The sequence below is a fragment of the Erythrolamprus reginae genome, chromosome 3 (assembly GCF_031021105.1).
Source record: "Erythrolamprus reginae isolate rEryReg1 chromosome 3, rEryReg1.hap1, whole genome shotgun sequence".
Classification (NCBI taxonomy): Eukaryota; Metazoa; Chordata; class Lepidosauria; order Squamata; family Dipsadidae; genus Erythrolamprus; species Erythrolamprus reginae.
This window is the reverse complement of record NC_091952.1, coordinates 116833882-116843573: the sequence shown is the minus strand read 5'-3', so window position 1 is coordinate 116843573 and position 9692 is coordinate 116833882. Positions and strand designations below refer to the sequence as shown.

General features: G+C 38.7%; 1 long non-coding RNA gene across 1 annotated transcript in view; it reads right to left on the bottom strand.

Moving 5' to 3' along the window:
• Nucleotides 1-289: 289 nt before the first annotated feature.
• LOC139165783 (uncharacterized) overlaps nucleotides 290-9692 on the bottom strand; it is a 30363-nt gene continuing 20960 nt past the window's right edge. Inside the window, exon 3 of the long non-coding RNA XR_011558801.1 lies at nucleotides 290-337. This is a non-coding gene — a long non-coding RNA (uncharacterized lncRNA). The remainder of the gene's footprint in view (nucleotides 338-9692) is intronic.

Sequence of the window (9692 nt, the reverse complement as noted above, 5' to 3'; positions counted from 1 at the left end):
CATCCATATAAGAGGATGTAAAAAAGCAAGATGACAGTTTTGACCATATGATCAAAAACTTTGATTATTTTCTTTTTAAAAAAAATTCTACAGATATTCCTGGTTTTCTCCTACAAAACTACAAAAGTAACTTTAATGTAAGGCTTAAAGTTATTATCTCTCTCTCTCTTGAAGTCATCATGCTCAGAACATTTACTTGCAATTACTGAAAAGCAGAAGCATAATTTCTGGCAATATTGATATGGGAGATACATGAAAACTGTGTGTACAGTAAGACTAATAAGGTATATTGTGAGTCAGGAAGATGATCTTGAGGGAAATTTGCAGGAACCATTACCTAGGAAAAAGGATGGAAATATTTAGAAGTGTCTCTAGTAAATGTATCCCTAAATCACTGGAATATAAGAAGTGGGAAGAAGTACAATCAGACTTGCTAGATTTTGTTATGATTACCACTCAGAATAAAAGCAGTCTCATGTGGAGTTGATTCCTGATCAACTAATGGGATGACATCAGTCTTGCAAGTCTGATTGTGTTGGATCCCATCTGCAACATCTGGCCTGTTTCTTATATAAAAGACAGAATAATTATTCTTCTCTGCTGAAATAGATTCTAACTTCTCAATCCTGTTCATATTTAAGATCAGAAGTATTCACTTCCTTAACAAAATGTCCTTCTCAAAACACAAACTGGGCTTATGTTAATGATCATTGCAGAGGTGGATTCCTTTCGGTTTGGACCAGTTCACCCGAACTGGTAGCTACTGGTGATGTCATAATGATGCCACAAAACCGGATTGGTCAGTGCTGGTCCATGGGCATCGCCATCTTTTTTTCAAAATTTTGGCGGGAATTTTTTTCGAGGTTTTTTTCTTCTGCGCATGGGCAAAAGTTGAGTTTCCAGCACTGCACTTGCATCACCATCTTGTTTTCAGCTTAATTTGGGGTTTTTTTGCACTTTGCATGTGTACACGTATAAAGTACACACGTGCGCATGAGGTACAGCCACGCCGCGCAATAGGAAGTGAACCGGCAGTGAGCAAAGTTAGAACCCACCCCTGGATCATTGCCTGCTTATTTAGTATATTTAACAGAGATTTGGGGTTTTACAGAAACCCCAAATGAAATACAGTACCGATCCATCCCTATATTTTGGTACCTGAAATTTGCATTATCCAAAGCATACCAATCACATTGTACATGTAAGGAAGAGAAAACTTGGAAAAATAATTCCTTCATAAATGTAAATTCTATGCTCAGTCATAGCAAGGCTAAAATAATTTAATTCTGAGTATGAAGTAAAATGTTAAATAAAAGCAGTATTTAAAAATCTTTCCAAAAGGTAAAAGTGGAAGAAGGCATTTGTCTTTAAAAATTGAGGCTACTTCTAGATAAATTGAAAAGAGGCAAGAGGTTTACTAAATGTCTCTTCTGTTGGACCAACACCTTTAAAATATTCACAAAATGGATAGTTTCTTCATCATCAGCTTTGTAAATTATGTTTTAAGTTTTAGTATCATGAACTCTATTTGATTGATTTTGTAGGCATATAGTAATTTACTGTATTCTTCACCAGGGGGCACTCTAGCATATGGGCCCTTAACTTGGCCCTCACCCACATATTTTTCAGTTTGCTAGTAAGTTTTCCCCCCCATCCTATAAAAAATTAGGATACCCACTCCCCCAAAAGATTGAATATTTATAAGTTCAATGCATGTATCAATTAAAAAATAGCACATTCTGATATGACTTAAAATCTCAGGCCCACACAAATTGGAAAACACATTTCAAAAATGAAATGTACTGGATTTTATTTTCCTATAATTTCTAAATAGGGGAAACCTAATGGCACCCCTTTAACAAAAACAAACAGACTTCATATCAGAGATGTTAACGGGTTAGACAAATAAATATTGGGCAAAACCAGAAGTAATAACAGTCATCTATGTTCTTTCTACAATTTCTTTCTTTCACTCCTCTATATATTTAATTCCTTTCTGGTTGTATTGAGAGTACACATATTAAAAAGATGGATGTTAAAAAGATGGCTATGGATACCTGGATGACTGTCAATAGTTAAAGCTTCTAATGATTTTCTGGATGGTGGATTTGTTTAATGCATTGCTTAATGTTCTTCAGATCCTTCCATATCACCAATGTTACTACCCCTTCTAAACAGTTTAAAGTTAAAATAATTGTCTTCATTTCTACTGACCTCAAATGGAAAAGTTACAGTAGGTGAATTTCTGTAGTGTGAGAAGCAAAATAAATAAATAAATAAGGGAACAGCAGGAGTCAAAGCGCTAACCAACAGCAGAGACGGATGACTTGAAGCAAAACCCTCTTTGTTGCTATTTCAGATACATTGCAGCTGAGTCAGCAATACACAAACTCACCTCAATAGCATAATCGACATCACAAGACTGGACAAATGTAGAGTTGATTCTTAATTGTCACTGTTACATTAATGATATAACGGCTATAGTGAATGAAAAAAGGTCTGCGTATAGGAGGTTTAAAGAGTCTCTCTGACAGAAAGGTGTATAAAATGAGACAGAAGGAGGCAAAACAGATAATATATGCTGCTAAAGCTTCAAAAGAGGAAGAAATTGCCAAATCTGTAAAGAAGGGGGATGAAACCTTCAGATATATTAGTGATAGGAAGAAGAAAAACTGCAGCATCTGATGGGAATAAGAAGTTTGTAAGAAGAAGCAATTTTTCCCATAGGAATCAATTTAAAAAGCAAATAATGTGTGTGATTGGGGAAACCACAGGGAGGGTGGAGGCCCTGTTTCCTCCCAGGAGATTCCTAGAGAAGCCCCATGGAGGCTTCTCCCCGCCTTTTCCAGCCCTGTTTCCTCCCAGGAGATTCCTAGAGAGGCCCCACGGAGGCTTCTCCCTGCCTTTTCCGGTTACAGTTTCAGAGGCTCGGGTTTGTAAGTGAAAAATGGTTCTTGAGAAGAGGGAAAAAAATCTTAAACACCTGGTTCTTTTCTAGAAAAGTTTGTAAGTAGAGGCATTCTTAGATAGAGGTACCACTGTATTTAAAAGCTCCACTTTAGCAAATTTTGTTGATTTGTGCTCTCTCCCCCCCCCACTCCTTCCTCTCCCTCTCTTCCTCCCAAAAGTAATTGAACAGCCATGGAGTACTAATTTTGACTTTGTCTGATCTATAAAGTTGAGCAATGCGAATCTTGATTAGTATCCAGATGCAGGACCAGCTGGGAAAGCTATGTCTGTAAAACAGTATGATAAGTCAAATATACCCACAGATGAGAGGGAGGGAGGGAGATGGGAGAGACAGAAGGCAACAGCAAAATACATATGCCAAGAACAGTGGATGCATCCCACCATTAGTTGAGTTTGACTTGAAGGTGCCTTTGTTTGAAGGGTTTATTTTAAATACAGTACAAGGATTCCAAAAGGCAATCTACTGTGTCCTTTATACTTGATTTATCTTTTCTTGTTTTGCTATGTAACTTAGAAGGAACTAACCATGAACAAAGGCTGAACAAAGATATGGGGAGGAAATTAGAACTTCATGGTCATTTACTAATGGTTAAAACATGAAGTTGCAGAGCAGATAGAAGGAGTATCAAAATTACTCCTATCCCAGCCCCCCATTCCACATGTACATAAACAATCTCAGCATCAGCATAGCTGCTTATACTGCTGCAGGGCATGAATGCATCTGTTAAGATGAAATGTAAGGCAGGAAGAAGTATTGGGTGCTGGAGTGGAAGGGAGTAACCATACCTGGCAAACATCATCCAAAAAGAAGCTCTGTCAATCAAGAGCGATTCCTTTTTTAAAAAAGTGAATTTTACCATGGTTTAATTAAAAAGTCACTTTCTGACATGATCAGATTGTTCAGAGCTTTAAGAACATAATTACGTTTTTATTTTAATCTGTTGCCATATTAGCCCAATTCAGGAATAAGAATATTAAGAGCCATACCACACTGTAATCTATATTGATTGTCTCCTATTTTGTTCTTGCCTTTTCTTAGGCTAACTTCAAAACTTCCAGTCTGGTTTGCAGTAGGTTGGCGATGGGGCTGGACTGGAATTTAGCCTGGATTACAGCCATGACAAGACCTGATTGGTTGTTCTTGTTTCTTGTCCTTCCATCTGTACCAAGAAGGCAAGTCCTTATTGGCTGGCTCATGTATGGACTGATCTCCCAGGGCCTCTGGTTGTTCCTTCTCATTGGTCTTTGTGTTTTGCCTCTACTTTATCTGATGTTTACACAATCCTCCTCTTCTCACATGATCCCCTTTGGACCCAACACAGATCTTTTTCTTTTCTTCTCTTATGGTTCCATCATTATTCTGATGCTAATTAAAGCAATAAGGGAAAGCTTGTTCTGGTGCTTCTCCGTAGGCCCATGGAAACTTTCCCGTACGGAAGAGGTGATACTTCATTTTCCAAAGTAGCAACTTCTGTTGTTTATATGTCAGAGGACTGGAAGTACTATGGACAGAAGATAGGAAAGCATGTTCTGCCCAGCCTGGAAGGATGTCCACTTGGAAATATAAGGACTGAATGGAGCATGAGCTTCCAGGAGTAAAAAGAGTCTGTTGATTTAATAGGCCTTCACTAGATTAACTTCAAGATGATATTAAAAAGATCAAGTGTCCACTGGCAGAAAACATAGGAACCGGAAACCTGGAAACAAAAGTGAATACAAGCCAAGACACCTACTGAAAACATTTAATAGAGTAGAGTAGAGTAGAGTAGAGTAGAGTAGAGTAGAGTAGAGTAGAGTAGAGTAGAGTAGAGTAGAGTAGAGTAGAGTAGAGTAGAATAGGCCAAGTGTGATTGGACAAGGAATTTGTCTTTGGTGCATATGCTCTCAGTGTACATACAAAGACAAGATACATTTGTCAAGAATCATGCGGTACAACACTAAACGATTGTCATAGGGTACAAATAAGCAATCAAATCATATTAGGAAAAAATCAACAGCTGGCTTGACATCACATCTCTTTCCTCAGCAATCTATCCTTCATATTCCAGGATTTGAAGACTTGCATTGCAGAAATTTGGGGAGGAGGCGGAATAGTCCTCAATAATACAATCATGGGTAAGGTCTGATTCTTTGTCCTCCTCCCAAACTATGGCTCCCAGTTTCAGCAACTTTGGGATATTTTGCCAGTTAATTCTGGTTGGGTGATTCCAAGTCATTTAAGTGATGGGAGGAGGAGGGTTATTTGTGGGTAGAAGCAGGAATCACTAGCCTGCCAGAAGCCTCTTGTTCCCACCAAGATCCCTTGAAATCTGACAAACAAAGACCGAAAGAAAGAGAAAACAGTCAGCTTTGTCCGTTTTAGGGGCATCATAATTTTTCCACTGACATTACCTGAAGCCTTCAAGCTCATTATAAGAATGAGTTATGGTTCTAGAGTCAGTTGCCACATCAGATTTGACAAATGGATTTGGATAGGGCAAATTAGAATCTTGGAACCGATCCAATAGAATAATGCAAACATTGTTCTAAGAAAACATCTCTCCAGATATTTTCATTATCTCTTTTTACTTTTCTGCCAAGCAACTATTCTCATCAGTACCTGCTTCATCTTTTAAATGCATGCACGTCTAACATCAAATTTGCTTGTATTCTATTGTTTGGTATAGTACTACAAATCTACGTTTGATTCAGGCGAGTACTGCTGGCATTTATTTTCTGCTTGGGCTTCTCCAGCCCCAAAGTGTTCCTTTGCCTGCTTACGTGCTTTTTGATCAGTAAATATTTCTTTCTTCTTTGTGTTATTGTAAAAACGGTAGGGGATCACTGCATAAATGCAGACGCAGACAGTTGAGTGCAGAAAGTAGGCCTGTTTCTGTTTGCAGTGTGCTTGATATTTCAGTCTGAGCACATTTTAATGAGAGAACTTGAAAAGGACTACTGTTGGTTAATTGAAATTCTCCGTGTCAAGTCTAGTCAGTTTGTTATGTTAGCTACCACTGGGAATTTGCTCCAACTTTCAAAGGGAATATTTAATGAGCAAGGTCTTCCTGACTTTGATGAATAAATGAAAATTTAGGAAACTAGCCTGTGCTAGATCAGCCATTCCCTACAAAGTATCCTTACATTTGGGAGGGCACCAGGCTGAGACCGCATTAGGATGTAGTGGAATTGATTTACCTATAAAAATCTTGCTGCTGCTCTGAGGTTTAATGCCCCTCCCAAATCTCTATGATATAGGTGGGACTCAACAACTGACCAAAGGGAAAAATCCAGTCTTGTGAGAACAGTCATTAACATTGTCTGGAAAATGACTCATTAAAAAGAAGCCAGGAGTCCTCAGCCTAGAGTTAAGGAGCCACCAGATTGAAAAGGGCTGCTTGAATTAATCACCGACTTCAACTTCAATAAAGGACAGCTAAAGTAACTCCAAATTAAATGGGAACTTCTTACGAAAAGAAGTTTGAACACTATGAAACGTGAGGAACAAAAATAGAGATTGTGTGTGTGTAGCACTACTTTTACATGATCGCCACAATTTTCAGTAAGAGCAGTAGAATTTTTGACTTGATGTTATTTCTTTGCTAATGGCAAAATGGACTTCTCATATGGCAGGGATGGGCAATTGGCCCCCCGGTTCGTGAAATGTTTATATTTTGTTACCAATATCTGTCAGAGAGCAACCCCCCCCCCCCTATAAATAGAAAATAAATAGCATACAGAACAAATAGATCTACAGAAGACACTATAGCCATCACTCTTCACACTGCTCTGACTCATCTGGAACTACCCATGTTTTGTCAACACTCCGTGGCCTGCATTGGTTGCCGATTGGTTTCGGGACACAATTCAAAGTATTAGTGATGTCCTATAAAGCCCAAATGGCATTGGACCAGATTACTTAAGGGACTGACTTTTGTCGCATAAATTCCAGTGGCTGATCAGTTCCCACAGAATTGGCCTTCTCCAGGTCCCGTTGACAGGACAATGTCATCTGGTGGGGCCTAGGGGAAGAGCCTTCTCTGTGGCGGCCCCGGCCCTCTGGAACCAACTCCCTCCGGAGATTCAGACTGCTCCACCTTCCCCGCCTTTCGCAAGAGCCTTAAGACCTAGCTCTGTCACCAGGCATGAGGCAACTAGCACATGCCCCTCCACTTCTGACTATTAAAAGTTATGTGTGGTTATGATTGTTAATATCGATTGTTGATTGTGTAATATCGATTGTTTTTTAAGATAATGGGTTTTAGTCATAGTTTTAATTATTAGATTTGTACCTACATTGTTTTTTATTGTTGTTGTGAGCTGCCCCGAGTCTCCGGAGAGGGGCGGCATACAAGTCTAATAAATTATTATTATTATTATTATTATTATTATTATTATTATTATTATTATTATTATATGCAACCTAGGACTGTGTTGACTTTTTTAGCAACTGCAGCACACTGCTGGCTCATATTTCAGTGATTGTCCACTAGGTCTCCAAGATATATATATGGTATGCTTGTGTGTGTGTATGTTAGTATAGGGGTTTTTCTGAAATTTATAATATTTTAATTAATTGGATTATGTATTGGATTGTCTTTTCACTTGTTGTGAGCCGCCCCGAGTTTTCGGAGAGGGCGGCATACAAATCCAAATAATAAATAAATAATAAAATAAATAAATCCTTCTCACAGTTTCTCATCAACTTGCTGAAAACTGGAGGTGGAGGAGCAGATGGAACAAGTAGACACTTGTTATAAAAGAGCTAAAAAAAAACCCTGGCTTGGTATCATGGATTCTGCCGGTAAATTTCAGTTTAAATAAAAAATATGGAGAAACCTCTGGGCAGGGGGGGGGGAATCATATTAGCAAGGCTTTAGGAATAGGTTGACCCAACCCATTAGATTTCCACTACGTTTCACCTAAATCAACATTCCTTCAGCTATTGGGGAATTTTGTAAGAAAATTCCAGTGGTTTTGAATCCTAATGCAAACATTGAGATGAGTGAAAGCATACTTTGGAAAAAGGAAACAGCGTGTATGATCCTTAAATGATATTTCAATGCATATAGAAATATAGCCAGAATGTTATATGGGTGGGGTGAGGTTAAAGGGTATTAGCAAGGCAAGGGTCTTTAAAAAAAAAAATTAGGAATTTTGGTCTGAATTTTACTTGCAGCAGCTAGTAATAACGAATGATTAAGCTATGTAAAAATCATAAACTGATGTTCGATTTTAGTGTAAAGATCTCTTTCTTTGTAAAAACCAGCCAAGATATTTGAGAACATTTGACAAACATCTTCTTTCAAGTTAAATTAATTGACATCAGACAGCAAATATTTTGCCCCCCTTCTACTTTTTCCTGATGAGACAGAACTGTTTTCTCTGTAAGCTAACCTTACCATGAAGCACCAGCTACTATAAACCTCTCAAATGCTTAAAGTAACTAATTTTGTTCCTTCTGACCCACTGCAAATGAAAGGTCACTCAAAACTGTGTTCCTAACTTTGGTATTATTCCAATATCACCAATAATATATTTACTGGTCCCCAAATTGGATAGTAAGGAGAGGATAGGAAAAAGCATTCACTAAGGTATGGTTGAAACCAGCGAAGGGCTTCCAAAATTTTTACTACCACATCTTTCAGTGCAAATTGGGTACTCTGGAGTGGATCTTCATTTTTGCTACCACACTGCGTTCCCCCCCATCCGGGCAGTAGCCCATCCCTGGTTGAAACACTATTTATCTGCTATGTTGTTCAGACTTAGAATAACTTTATTGTCATTTTGAATGTACATTAATTGGCATACATTAAAATGAAATTTTATTGCATACAGCTCTCAAAGGGACATCACCTCCAATATACATGACATAAACATGGCAAAATAAATAATTAAATGCTAAATATATTCACATCTATACCCACATATATTATATGACACAGAGAATGTACATGGCGAGAGACATCTTGTGAGTTTACTAGATGGATGGTATAGGGAACAAAGCTGTTACAGAATCGGGTAGTCCTGCAATGCTTATAGCTCTAAGCACTTAGAGCTTATAAGCAGTATTTTGAATAACAGGAAGCGAGCTTCCTATAATCTTCACAGCTGTCCTTACCACTCTCTGTACGGATCTTCTATCTGAAGCAGTGCCACCACCAAACCAAACAGTGATGCAGTTTGTTAAAATGCTCTCAGTTGTGTCTCTCTAAAAAGTGGTCAGGGCAGAAGGAGGAAGATGTGCTCCCCTCATCCGACTCAGGAAATGCAGGTGCTGGTTTGCATGCTTCCCTAAGGTTAATGTGCAGAGAGATCAGTTAAGATTGTTAGCTCCTGTATCTGCACCCCCAGAAGTACTTAATACTGTTGACCACCTCTATAGCTGCATCAATGTGTGATGACCTGGGGCATGACACAAAGGCAACACAGCCAGAGAACTGGTATGAGTCCTTTTATTGGCACCAACTTTGCCCCCAATGTCCCATTTACTCTCCAACCAGGAGAAAAGCTCTCCTACAAACCTGCAGCAGCGTCTGGCCACAGATACTCCAGTCCAAATACTGTAAGCAGAATGACTGCAATATATCACTCCAGCAGAGCAAGATGATGAGTTCCAGAAGTAAAGAATTCACAGCAATAATTTCAGCAAGACAAGATAAGCACACAGAAGCACAACAATAATTCAAACAGTCAGGAGGAATGCCAGGGATGCAGGCCACAAGTCTCAACGCTAGATGAAT